Below are 13,404 nucleotides of genomic sequence, written 5' to 3'. Positions count from 1 at the left end.
GTGTGGAATATGCCACCCAGCTATACTGTTACACCTGATAACCTTGCTTCTTTCTCCTAACTACCAACAGGCAAACTGGCCTAAGTTCTTAATTATGCTATCATGTGGCCAAAGTAATCACAAGCAACACAATGACAGTCTTTCAAATGATCAGAACAGAAAGATTGTGTATTCTTTATTCTTTACCTTAAATTCAAAATGTCTTCTCTAAATCACTGTTAAAAACAACAGACCAGAAAAAAACCCATCAGGAATAATGAATGCAAAGCCTGCTTGTTCTGACTGACAAGTTAGCCCCGAGATTAAAAGGTGTGACTTTTGCAGGCTCAGAAGTCGTTGGGAGATGAAAGGGAGAAGCTTGGTTTCAAGCTGATCCACTCTAAATGCATTTTAAACCAACAGCTCCTACAACGAGGTTATATGGGGGAGGGGTTGGGAGGCGAATTCCATTGAGTGGTGATTAGAATTGTTGTGGGGTCTCACTGTTTGTACGAGACCACAAAATAACTCAGTCAAACGTAGCTTTAGGTGAGCAAATGAGCTTCATAACAATACGTTTCTGTACCGTGTTTCTAACTGACTCCCACATTGTTACAGAACAAGAAACATAAGACCGTTTTACAAGAACAAACCATCCAACCCTCTGGCGCTAATCGTTATCTCGCCACAGTCCCGGGCACAGTTCCGAAAGACGCCAGCGTATCAAACGGTACAAAAAAAAGATCTTGGCAAAGTTTGCCAAAGGCATTCTAATTTATACAAACCAACCAGGAAAATCGGATCGTTCCACATGGCTGGTGCTTGCTGCCCTGAGGAGTCCTTACAAACGCCTTGCATTCAGTAGAGTCAACACTGAAACAAACTGGAGGACACGACTAAAACTCAGAGCAGCTGCAGGTGGTAAAAGTACACTTGAAGGGTTTTTAAAATAGTAAATTTATGCAAGGAGTATGGAACGTACTGTATCTAGCCATTTTGTTCAAGCTGGTGCGTGTGTGTGTGTGCGTGCGTTTGCATTTGGTTATGGAGACTTATCTCTCAGCTTCTACATGGAGGTGTCTGGAGTGAGATTTTAAGTGCTTACCTTTTGAAATTGCAAAAACACTGGTTTGCAATATGGATATGAACAGAAGCCTAGTGGATGCTGTTGCCTTTCATTGGCATCCTACAAGAATGGCAGACACCATTTCAAGAATGGAAGGTACCATTCTCTAAACCCTGATATCACTAGATACTCATATGTTCACCTCCCCATTTACTACTACTAATAATTACACTATATCCCTAAGGTCTTTAATTTTATTTCAAGGTTTGTAACAGTTTACATATTACATTAAGACCAGAGTGCGACTGTCTCTAGTGTGAATTGTTCAGTCACGCTACTTAATGAAACTTAATGTGCGGATTCAAACGCGTTTAAAATAATTATCAAGTTAATGAATACACAGCTGCAGTTCAGTTCTATGATAGGGGGACAAAACCTGTTTCCAGTTCAATTCCTTTTTTGTGGTGGGTCTGTTCAGCTGCATTTTCATTCAGGTGACTAAGTTGATATTTTGCTTCAGAGGATCATGTGTTTGGGCTAAAACGTTCTTAAAATAAAGGCTGTACTGCGAGTTCTTTCAAGCCTGCCAGGCACAGCCACAAACCAGGTGTGAAGCAAAAGAGGCTTTTTTTTTTTAATAACCCCATCTGCTGTCAAGGCACTCCAGTTCTTTTAATGCATGACAAAATGTGTGGCCATGGAAACGGCAAGGGTTTTTAATTGCGCAAATAATGAATAAAAAATTATAGCCACCTGACAGCCATTTTTGACTGATGTGCACTGACATCCATATGGATGGCACAGGTTGGGAATCTGTCATTGTGCGCTGTACCCACCCACTAAACTGGCATCTACAGTCCTGTGGTTTAAATGAGGATCTTCCTCGCTGACTGTGCAAGAGGATTCCCTAATGAGAGTGTGTGTCTGTGGCTGAGCTCAGTCCCAACAGCAATCCAAACACCTGGCAGAGAGGCATAGGGATTTTATTTGCTAGGTTCAAGACAGCTTTGTTTTTCCCTCAGAGAACTATCGAAGCAGACGATTTGTTAAAGGTAAATGTTACTAATTTATTACAGGCAAGTCACACTCCAGTTTCGACTACTGTCTCCTTTGGTTTTAGTTGTTGCCTACACTCCAGAGTTAAGTGAATAGTTAATTGCTTCATCTGGACATATTTAGCATTTTATTTCAAGGTCTTTCACAGCGCATCCTTTATGGGACAAAGGCGATGCGGAGTATACTACACTCACAACATTTTTCTGCCTGTAGAAAACTGTGGCAGCATGTAATAATAATAATAATAATAATAGTTTCTTTATTAGCCAAATACAATTTCTTGCATTAGGAATGCATCTTTTCGCATACCCCAGCTTTTTCTCCATGGAGACACAGACACAGAGACAGGGAGAGAAGCTTGGGGTCAGAGCACAGGGTCTGCCATTGGACGGCGCTCCTGGAGCAGTTAGGGTTAAGGGCCTTGCTCAGGGTCTTGGTAACAAAGCAATAAGACCAATTAAATAACTGAGACCTTAACTGGAAAAGCCAAGATGGTGCAGTTCTGAATAAACGAGATCAGCTCCTCCCTACCTGTTTGGTTCTGTCATGCTAGTTTTTTCATATTATACAATACGTCAATATAAGTAGTCATTCTTTTAACCCCCTTGCTACTAATAGTGCTGCATGACCAAAGTGCTTTACAATGAAGCCACCTACACAAAACATTTCCCTCCGGCAGATAGGAGGTCTGTCTCCAGACTTTATAATCCAGGGCTTAATGACATACCAGTGTGACTGTAAAAAAGCATTAAGCTGGAAAGGTAAAATAAGGAGCTTCCTACTGCCTCTACGTTACTGCAGTGGGTATGAAACTGTATGGGGTCACGTTTAATTGAAAGGACGATGCCACTAAGAACAGCGACCAAAATTAAGAGGCTGCTTTGGAAGTAATTCATTCAAATCCTTAATCACTTTGTTCTTCTTTCCATAAAATCTTTACAATTTTTGTCCCCTGAGGTGTTCAAGGAGAGAACAGAATCACCATTATCTTTTTATATTTCTGCTCATCCCAAAGATGACTAAATCCCGAAATTGAACACTGCATCCTCCTGTGCTCAATCTGATGAGAACCGGTTAAAGCAGTGATTGTTAAAACTCACAGCTTTCAAGACTTAATATTTAAACTTAAGTGAGAGGGCCAGCATTCACCAATTTTTATCTTGGAGGTAAAATACCTGTCATTAGAATCGAAAGATGTTTTCTTGAGGTATGCAGCCAAACTAAACCTAAATGACTGTTATAGTAAAACTATTAGCAATGCTAGTTATCTCTGAACAGAAAACTGCCAACAACTCAAGAACAGTATTGTGTACAGTTGAGAATGCTTGATAATTTTGCCTTTATTTATACTACTTAAATTTCTTTCCTTCTTTTTTGCACATATTTTCCTTCTACAGTATTTTTATCTGTATTATCTCAATTAATGCTTTATCCATGTTCACTGTATTGTTAGATTACTGTATCGTATGTATATTTATCTCTAGAATGAGTCAAGCCTATCTAGTGTGTCCAATATTGATCACTACATTAAAAAAACATACTGGTGGTATTAAAAAAAAAGTCTACTGTAGCAAACCAGTTCCATTCTCAGGCTACATGAACATGCTAAAGGAACCAAACTATTTTAGCCTTCAACTTGGGGATATGGAGATATGGGGAAATTCAGAATACTCTAAAGAGTCAGCCCAGTGGACTTCTTCAGAATCGGCAGTGGAACATGAAACCAGAGGACAACAGGGAGAAACTGTGTGGAAGTGCATTTAAAACTGAGAATTGGAGGAACCCCAAGCAAAGTGTTGTGGGAGTATCGGTTGTTACCCGGCATGCTCTGCCGCCTTTCAGGAAGCATGTGGATGAAATCTTCAGGTCAATCAGCTGCTAGCTACGAAAGTGTCTGATGGCCACAATGGACTCCTTTTATTGGTCACTGTTCCTATGTTCTTACTGCACTGTATGTCACTTTAGGTGACGGAAACCACACATGCTTAATAAACATGGCACTTTGTCAGGCTTTGATTGGAGCATGTGGATTGCATGATTTGGGCTTTAGGAACCCCCCCTAGAATAAAAAGAAGCAATTTCTATTTTTAAAATACACTTTAGTGCATACCTGTCTCTCCCTGTGAAACTCTGTGTTAAATCCTCGAGTGGTGTTATTAACTACTCATCCTGGAGTTCCGCAATCCATACAGCTAACTGTTTGAAAGGACACATTCTTTGATTTTCGCTCTCCCTTTTCACCTTCTTTGTGGAAAATTTCTGAATTTGCAATATGGATGTTAAACGCAAATATTAACTAGTAGATGCAGCGTATACTCACAACATTTTTCTGCCTGTAGAAATGTCTTGCAGCATGTCTGTGTTGGTAACAAAACAATGAGATCAATTAAATAACCGAGACCTGAGTTGGAAAAGCCCGTAAGATGGTGTAGCTCTGAATGAACAAGATCTACATACTAATCTCTGATTTCAGCTATTGAACAGGAAGGCTTTGTGTTAGTGTCATTTTATTTGATAATGTTCTGTGCTTTTAGTAGGAGCTATTATAAATTGTGATAATGAGCAGTATATGTTGCAGGGTGAGAACTGTACAGTAAGAGATTGAAAAATGAATTTACTGCATTGCATATCAGCCTTCATATCAGTTATTTTTTTAGGTCAACTTCTAATAAAAGTGAAGAGAAGAGTACACAGCTAACAGCCACATTAGACATCCAAAGGATTCATGAAGGTTTACTTAAGTGCAACACTCAACATTTTTTGTGAGCCGACCGAACTTTAGACATGGCAAGATTATGAACACTGTTTCACAGGTGCGCTTTTATCGGTCATTAACAAGAGGAGTTTTGAAAAGCTCATCAATCCCAAAATATTCACACGTGAAAAATCCGCTCAGGCACAGATTTATGGAAGTCTTCATCAATAAAATGAAATGTCATCAAACTCTGAGCATTGGTCTGTCTCGGCCATCTCAGTCAGATTGATGAAAATGCACAAATGAAATAAATTGGAATGTGTCGAACAAGAAACCTACAAAATTCTGATGCTTTTGATCCAGTGGCTGTAGAAGAGTTTCAGCAAAGATGTGAAACTGCACAGTGCCATATTCATCAAGCTTGAGAAGCAACATCCCGACTGATTTATACTAATTGTTGTGGCTTAAGAAAGATACTTTGGACATTTGTCCTTTTTGGCAGCTGAACTAAAGAAAAAAATCTTAACATTAAATAACTTGTACTGGATATGAGATAGAGCTTTGAGTTATTCTGTCTTAGAAAGATAGAAATGCAGGGAATTTATGTGCTCAGTCACAGCAAACAGCTTATAGAAATTAATTTCTAATAATAAGGGTACACCAAGCTCCTTTTAAATGATGTCTACGGGTTTGGAGTCGTATGACAATGTAGAAAGTTGGTAGTCTTGCACCAGTTGTGGGAGTATTGCTGAACACTTAATAAACCAAATAAAACAATTTTAGAACTTGAGAATGTTTTCTTTAAAAACAGATACTGTACTTTATTGCAATGAATTTCTGCCAAAAACAACCATAAAAACAGGTATACTATTTGTTTAATTATCAATATTAATTCTGGCTTAGAAATCTAGAAATAAGTAAAACAATTTCTGAATGCATAACGTGTTGCCTCAGATATGTCTGTTTTCATCTGGGACATTTCCACGGTCACAGAGTCTGCAAAAAAATGATCATGAGCGTTCTGTTACAGGTGAAAAACACATGCAATTCTGTGTCACAGCTTAGTGCCAGTCCCCTTTATTGTACTGCTGTGAATTCTCTGGCCAAAAGGCCTATTCAAGTCAGAAAAAAATTATACTTCTGACAAGAGGCCCCAACTGTTTTCTGCACAAATCACCTGAAAGATGGAACAAAACTGCCAAATATGTAAAAATGTCACACAAAAAAATACCAAGGAGCAGTTTTCAGATATTCTTAATATTAAGAGCAGCCATGCCACTTTTTGGAAAGTGTGACAGAATAACAGCAGCAAGTCTAATTTCTAAACAAGCAAGTTTCTTCACAAACTGGAAAATATTTATCAGAGCAGTACAGTCTCACTGTGAGTACAGCGACTGTACATAGAAAACTTTGATTCATCCTTGCTCGAATTTCCTTCCTCTCGTAAGCACACATTTGCCTTAACATTTTCTCTGCAGAGTACCAGAAAATCGCCTGAAAAACAGAAGCCCTTACTGTCACTCTTCTGTGTCACATCAAAAGCACGCTCTGAAATCCAAATTATAGGGTTGGACTATGGATTCTTGGCATTTCTGTCTAAAACTATCCCCCCCCCCCCAATGCTATGTTTTTATTAAGGCACAAAAACAGATTAAGAAGAGGTGCTATTGCTTAAAATGTTACCAACTGGTTTTAAACAAGAGTTTAATTTTAGCCTGGGAAATAAAGACACTGTTTCCTGGCTCTGTTCATTTCTTTGTCTTATTTTAGAATCACAGCCTGGCTGCTGTCAATATCCATGTGTCTACCACTGTTTTAAAAAAGCCCTGCTCAAGCTCTTGGTACTTTGGTTTTTTGGGAGACCTAGGCAAAGGGTAATTTTCCCTCTCACTTTTCAGGGGGCCAGGAATTTGAGTGGCAGTTACAAGATTGAAGGTGGGTGACTCAGTTCCTCAGATTTGCTCTGCCTCGCCCGTAACCTGACGTCATTCGCAGGCACTCTCCTTTCCACCTTTGTAAATAAAAGTATCTATGTTTAGGCTCAGTCATCAGTTTTCCCCCTTTTGGTTCCCACCCATCTGCAAGAGCCCATTTTTATTCTACCTGTGACTCATCACTGAACGCCCCCACACTGATGATGGAAAAGACAAGACATGTCCCCCGAAATGTGTGTCATCGAGCCATCTGCTACTTTCTGTACTGTGAGCCTTCAAATCCTTTTGCACCGGGAGGAGGGCACATTCTTTATGGTCTCTGCAATCACAGACAGGAACACCCCCAAGCACCCAACCCCCAAAGACACTTCTCCAACTACACGGCTCGGTATGGGACCTCTCAAACACCCCTGCTCAAAACTCAATTAAGGGCTCGTCAAGCTTGCTTCAGTTTAGTACCTAGAGAATTACACATTCTAATTGGATAAGAAGAGAACTATTTCTACATTTGGAAAGTATTATACAGTAAATGGATCTGGCTAACTTCAGCAAATAACCTGATGAGCATTAGAGTTTGTTAGGGATATTCAATTCATCTACATTAGCTCTCAACGTACTAGCAACAATCATAAGTACTTCCAGCAGTAAGCAGTAGATGAAAAGTTGCATTTTAATTAAAAATGTAATTTGTTTCGAAAAGTAGTAACATAAGTGTGATGTTAACCAAGGTCATGGCCCCTGAATGAAAAATAACTTGTCAGATCTCCTTACCGACAGGATGGATGCAACAATATACAAACTGCTTTGGAACGAAATCACTCATTATACGCATGTCGAATCCAAAGCAATACAAAATGCATTTATAATAATGTTGAGGCATTAACAGTAAATACTCTGGATTATAATCTGTGGGTTGTGGGACAGACAAAAAGAAAAAATGGCAAAATGGAAAATGTTCTCATAGAGCATTCTTGAGCACCATGTTCTAAAGATGTCTAATTTTGTTCCCACATTCTCAGAGTCAAAGGACAGTGACACACTTGCTAGGAACTCAAAGGCCTATCATGTTCTAACAGTGTCCTTGGTGTTGATAAGGAGATAAGAACACTTTTAGATGTTTTACCTGGGATTTTGATAAATGAAATTGAAATTCTACAGTGATGTAATGTCTGATTGTTCTTTCCTTTTAGTGCACCTAGGAATTGAAATTTCTTTTGCATTGGCTGGAAGCCTGGAGTCCTGTTTAGGGCTTTATCCTGCCTTGGGTTGTTGCTCGAACAGTCTCTGGGCAGCTGTGACCATCTCGGGGAAAGAGCAGCTCTCTGTTCATGGCTATCAGCTAGAGGGAGAAAAGGCTGCCACTTGCAGGATCATGGACAAATCATCTCCTTTTAAAGAACAAAATTATAATTTTTAATGCCTACAGTAATTCTGATCTATGCCAGTGTATTCAAAATCCCAAGCAAAAACAGATCAAGTTCCAGCAGCTGAGCCTGCAGGCTGCAATATCTGAAACACTGTAATTTGGCAATGTGATGGGAAGACATATTTCCCCCTGTGAAAACTGAGGTTTGTGTGGAGCAAATACATTCTGCTGGACTGTGATTTGAAACGAAATAAGCCCGGATGTACTTTTAATAAAACCCAATTCATTTTTTAAATCAGATCCAATTTGAAAAAGAGGGGTTCATTTATTAGGTTTTATGTACAATAAGGGTACCACAGAAATGTAAATTTCTTCCTGGACGCACTCAGGTGCCACAAAATGTTTTTCATGTTCATAATTTAATGGACCATTATTCAAACCCTTTGGCTGTTTTGGTTCATCGGAAGCTTGTCCACATACTACCAAGGAAATGCACTGTCTGCCATCCACAAAACAAACCAGACCAAGAGATCAAAAACAACTCTGAATCAGAATATATCTTGGTGAACTGATTCACCAAGTGAAATTCAGAAGTGACAATCAGCTAGGTTGGCACTAAAAATGGAAAGAAACTACTCAGAAGCCAGTAGGGTCAAAATTATAGATAGAATTATAATTTTATCTATAACTCTAGGAGCTTCGTCATTCTATATGTGAAGTAGAGGATCCTGATAATGTAGTCACTATACGTATATCCCGCCTTGAGCCCATTGCTTTCCAGGATAGGTTTGCAAGGAAAATGGATGGGATGAATAATAATATATAAGAATTCCACCACTGGGAATATATCTGGTGAAGCAGCTGGAATGAAAGTTTCATTAGGAAGCTGTTCATGAACTACAGGCTGAGAAAAACTGGTAAGATGACAATTCTCTTCTAATTACAGAGTTACATTTAGTAAAGGCATCTCCTTTCAAAAAAATATTGGAATTGTATTCTTTGTTGTCCTGCATTTAAAGGACCATTACCCTAATTTCTTAATAAAGTTGTTCAATACTGACCTGCAATTACCATGGGATAGCTGTGCAATAATATTCTATTATTATTAACAATAATAGTTTGTAACTGGAATAGTACCGTCACCCTGCCAGCAAGGGCACCCTCTCACAGCATTTACTATTTCCTATTGCTGTTAGTTCCAGTGACTACAAGTCCTTTAAAACCAAATCATTATCAGGCTTCAGTTATATATTAAACTCTATTTCACTTTTATCTCCTTCCAGTCTTGTTTCTTCCCAGTGCTATCACACCAGTGAGAATTAAGTGATACAGCTTGTTGCATGCCAGCTCACAGCAATAACTGGCCAAAAGACTGTCACACTGGATCTTTTTAATTACCAAAGGCTGCAGTTCACAATCCAAAGCAAAGTGTTCTAATTTTTCTACAATGTGCTTCCTAATCTCTTCCAATTCCAACTAGATTTATGCCGATACACTGTACACAGTCACCATCCAACGATCTGAAAACAGCAGGCTGGATTTGATCCAAGTTCATTGAAGCCAGATGGTGTTTTTAATAGGAGATCTCAGGAGCATCTGTCAATACACTGTCATTTCTCCTGGTTCATGTCTGAGGTGCAGTCTAAAGTAGGGATGGAGAATCTTTCAGTCACTAACAAGCTGCCTGAAGATTTGACTCAAAAGAAGGAGTCAATAAGGGCATAATAGTAGACCAAACTGAATAAAAACTGTAACACAAACTCCAAAAACCATCTCTCATGACGTTTAAAATTAGATTATTCCACTGAGATTAAGGTCAGTGGTTAACATGTTCGTTTTAATTCACCTAACAACAACTAAAGCAATACGTTAAAAAAGGGACATGCTCAATTTCAACTCAACAGCTCTAAACCTCCACATTGCTAGCGGGAAGCTGCACTTTCTACAATCAATACTTCTTGGCACCTTGTTCACTCAACACGTTCCTCAGCGTAACAACGCCTCACACTAACTCAGGAGACTGCACCTTTGAAAAGCTGTGTTTGTAATTCATTAATTATCAGGACTACATAAACACCCAAGACAGTGAAAGTGAGTCACACTGAAAGATATGTGATGCATTTGTTTTTCATCTTGGCGAAAAAGAAAATGTTTGCAAAGCCCAGCTTCAAGAAAATAATCTGACAGTATTAGCTTTTCAGTCAGCAGCAGGAATTCTGATTGCCTCTACGGCCTGTGTGTACATTTGCCCTCCACACCTTCCGAATCGTATTTTTCATGGCAACTATTAACACTCATAACACCTTGGGGGTTTTGTAAGAAGGTACTGTATGAAGTTCTAATACATTCTGTATCATGCCTGTTGCTGAGAGGTGTTGTTTACTTCAAACTATTGTTACCTACCTTCTGTCTGTCATAGCTGTTTTGAGTTTCTGGGACTGTACTGTATATTAAGTGGCTATTTATGTTTACAAAACAAACCCAGTTTTATGTACTGAAGTTCAAAGGTAATTTGATATAAAAATGTTGTAAAAAGTCAATTAATCAGGGTTCATCTTCTGCTGTATTGATTGGCGAGTTGATGGCAGCTTGGTAATTTGGCAGTGAAAGATTTTAGCCCAGAGCTAAATTTTTCATGTTTACCCCTACCTGTCGTTCCTGTTAAACAGACTCAGTTTCTGCATCTAGACCCAATGCATCTATTAAAAACTGACAGGTTCCTGTTCAAACATCCAGAAAATGTTGCCATCCTGTAAATGCGAAGAATCTTTCAGAACAAAACACCCAAAAGCATTTCTGCACTTGGGTTTTTTTCTATATACCACATGAACCAAATATATTAATGACAGTCGATAAAAACATGTAGGAAAATCAGCATTCATACAGAAATACAGCAGACTCGCATATAGCTCTTGACATAGCAAATATACCCATAATCATGTCTCATCAGAACATTGCTCTTAGACCCTCCTTCTCCTCTCCCTTAAACAAGAAAAATCAATTAAAAGTGTATTAGTATGCGTATGTATGTAGTTTAATGTATTATGAAAACAGTAATACAGCAAATACAGTACTGTAAAGTATACCAAATAAAATGTAATAATAATAAAACGCAGGGAATACAGCAGATCCCATGAATAGCCTTCTCTTTGTCGTTAATCACACGAATGGAAAATTAATTCTTGCCATAAATACTCACCAGACTGGTCAATGCGTAAAAAACACACAAATGGCAACTCCAAATCAGTTTGGGTATAACAAATGGCTGACGACTATATACTGTATTGTATATTATTGTAAAAATGAAATAGAGAAAGGGACAGAGACGGCCTAACCCTGGTTAAAGGGATTGAAGGGGGAGAAGGAGAGAAAAGAATAAGAAAGTCCATGACATTCAGAGTTCTTGCTATCATAACATCTCAAGGTTATAAGAAGAGAGAATGAATGTAATAATTATAAATTAGAGATGAATGTTATTTCCCTCAAATAAATGAAAACATTTCTTTTGCAGAAAAATTATTCTCATTTGTGCAGAACCAAGTATTATCGATGTTTTATGTTCGTTCACAAAGCAAAGGATCTGAATAGATTCTAGGCTTTTCAGAAATTACCAACATAAACATGTTTTCTGACTCTTTCAAGGCAACATTTCAAAGGAGAAATTACTATCTAATTTACCTGTGAAACCTTGCGTGGTGAAACGCTTTCTCATACAAATTCTCCCAAGGTCAGTATAGACTTCCAACAAACAGGAGCTAGTGTTTCACCATTTTAGCTGTTTTAGAAGCAAATACATTTCTCCTTATATAGCTGCAAACAGAACACTAGCTCAGAAATAGCTCCTGAAGAAACGTGGTTTGACTTACCCTCTGACTCAGGGTTGTTTAACGTACTGTATGGGTCTCCACAATCCTCTTAATTACAGTACAATTAAAAGTTCCTCCTACCCAAGCGTGCTTTTTTTATTGAATTAAAATTCAGGAGAACAAATATTTAATTACAATTCAAAAACAAAAATGGTGTTATTTCTCAATTATTACTGAAAACCCAGAAATGTTTTCCAATTTTTTTAAAAGCGATTGTTTAGAAACCAGAATACCATCTGCATGATGAAAGTACCATCTTCATTAAGAAGAAAAATATCACACTCCTCTGTGAAAAGTAATTAGTAGAAATGAAAATGTTTAATGCATCTTCTCTTAGACATCAAGTATAATTCCTCATAATTAATCATTCCCGGGTTCATAGACATATTCCTGACTAAATACAAATACAAACACATTTTAAGCAGTGCTGTCTTCTTGAGCAGCTGAACCAAATCTGCCCAGACACTGCGCTAGGATTTCCGAACACAAACAGAATCACTAAAAGAATCCTGGATCAAAGTGGGGGAAAAAAGAGAACAGATGCAGCCTTTCAAATACACAATCACAGTTTGAACAATTTTCAAAGCTTGTGCCAAGTCGAGTTTTACATGAATGTGCTGCTTTCTTGTGCTGTTCTTCCACTATTTTGTGATTCTGCAGAATCTGCTGTGTACCACCAACTAACGAACTTGTTTATCACAATAATATACTTAATCTGTCTGTCTAACACTAAAAGGGAATGAGTTCAAAACTGAATCACGGGTCGCAAAAATGACATGCAAATTTAATCTGAGTCCTGGATGAAAAAGGTTAAGATACCCTGCTCTAGCTGACCCAGGGAGATATGTGTCCCATCCCCCCCAACAACTCCCACTCACTGGTCGATAACCCTCAGGGGTCTGGGTCCAGAGCCATGCCTCTATATCATTTTATGTAACTTAATTGACTGCCTGAAGTAAAAAAAAAAACAACAGCCCTGAGAGCAACACATTCAGAATAATAAAGCTTAGTCCAAAGTAATCTGGGAAATGACTTTCCTAAAACCTGCACTTGGTGTTGAAAGCCAAACAAAGCAGGGCAGACTGCAGTACAGGCATTAAAAAAGGATGTCTGGACCTTTTTGAAAATTAACTAAAGGCAGTTAATCAACAGTCATTATTATGCGTGGTTCCTAGTGGAATCATAAAAAAAAAACGTTTTTGTTCTGAATCACCATGTGAAGTGGCCTGAAATAAATTCAATTTCCCAAAAGTCTCACTTCTGAAAGAGACAAGATGTGCTCCCTTTTCTACAGGAGGGCTGAACATCAAACATTTAAGATTAATACGATCTTTACTCTTGATTGTATGGAATATGTAAGTGGGCTGAAAGTGTCTGTCAGTCAGTTTCATATGTGTCGGTTTTCTCTTTTTAATATCTGTGAAGGAAAAGGAAAATCTTAA

General features: G+C 38.3%; 1 protein-coding gene and 1 long non-coding RNA gene across 3 annotated transcripts in view; one reads left to right on the top strand and one right to left on the bottom strand.

The window, feature by feature from the left end:
• LOC102687293 (ras-related protein Rab-26) overlaps positions 1-13,404 on the bottom strand; it is a 142,477-nt gene that overhangs the window by 37,917 nt on the left and 91,156 nt on the right. The window lies entirely within an intron of this gene.
• LOC107078957 (uncharacterized) lies at positions 6,697-8,317 on the top strand. The gene is made up of 3 exons (XR_011182772.1): positions 6,697-6,731; positions 6,836-6,963; positions 7,921-8,317. It is a non-coding gene; the product is annotated as an uncharacterized lncRNA (long non-coding RNA).

Source organism: Lepisosteus oculatus, chromosome 19 (assembly GCF_040954835.1).
Source record: "Lepisosteus oculatus isolate fLepOcu1 chromosome 19, fLepOcu1.hap2, whole genome shotgun sequence".
NCBI classification, from domain to species: Eukaryota; Metazoa; Chordata; class Actinopteri; order Semionotiformes; family Lepisosteidae; genus Lepisosteus; species Lepisosteus oculatus.
The sequence above is the reverse complement of the archived record's forward strand: the minus strand, read 5'-3'. Positions and strand labels throughout refer to the sequence as shown.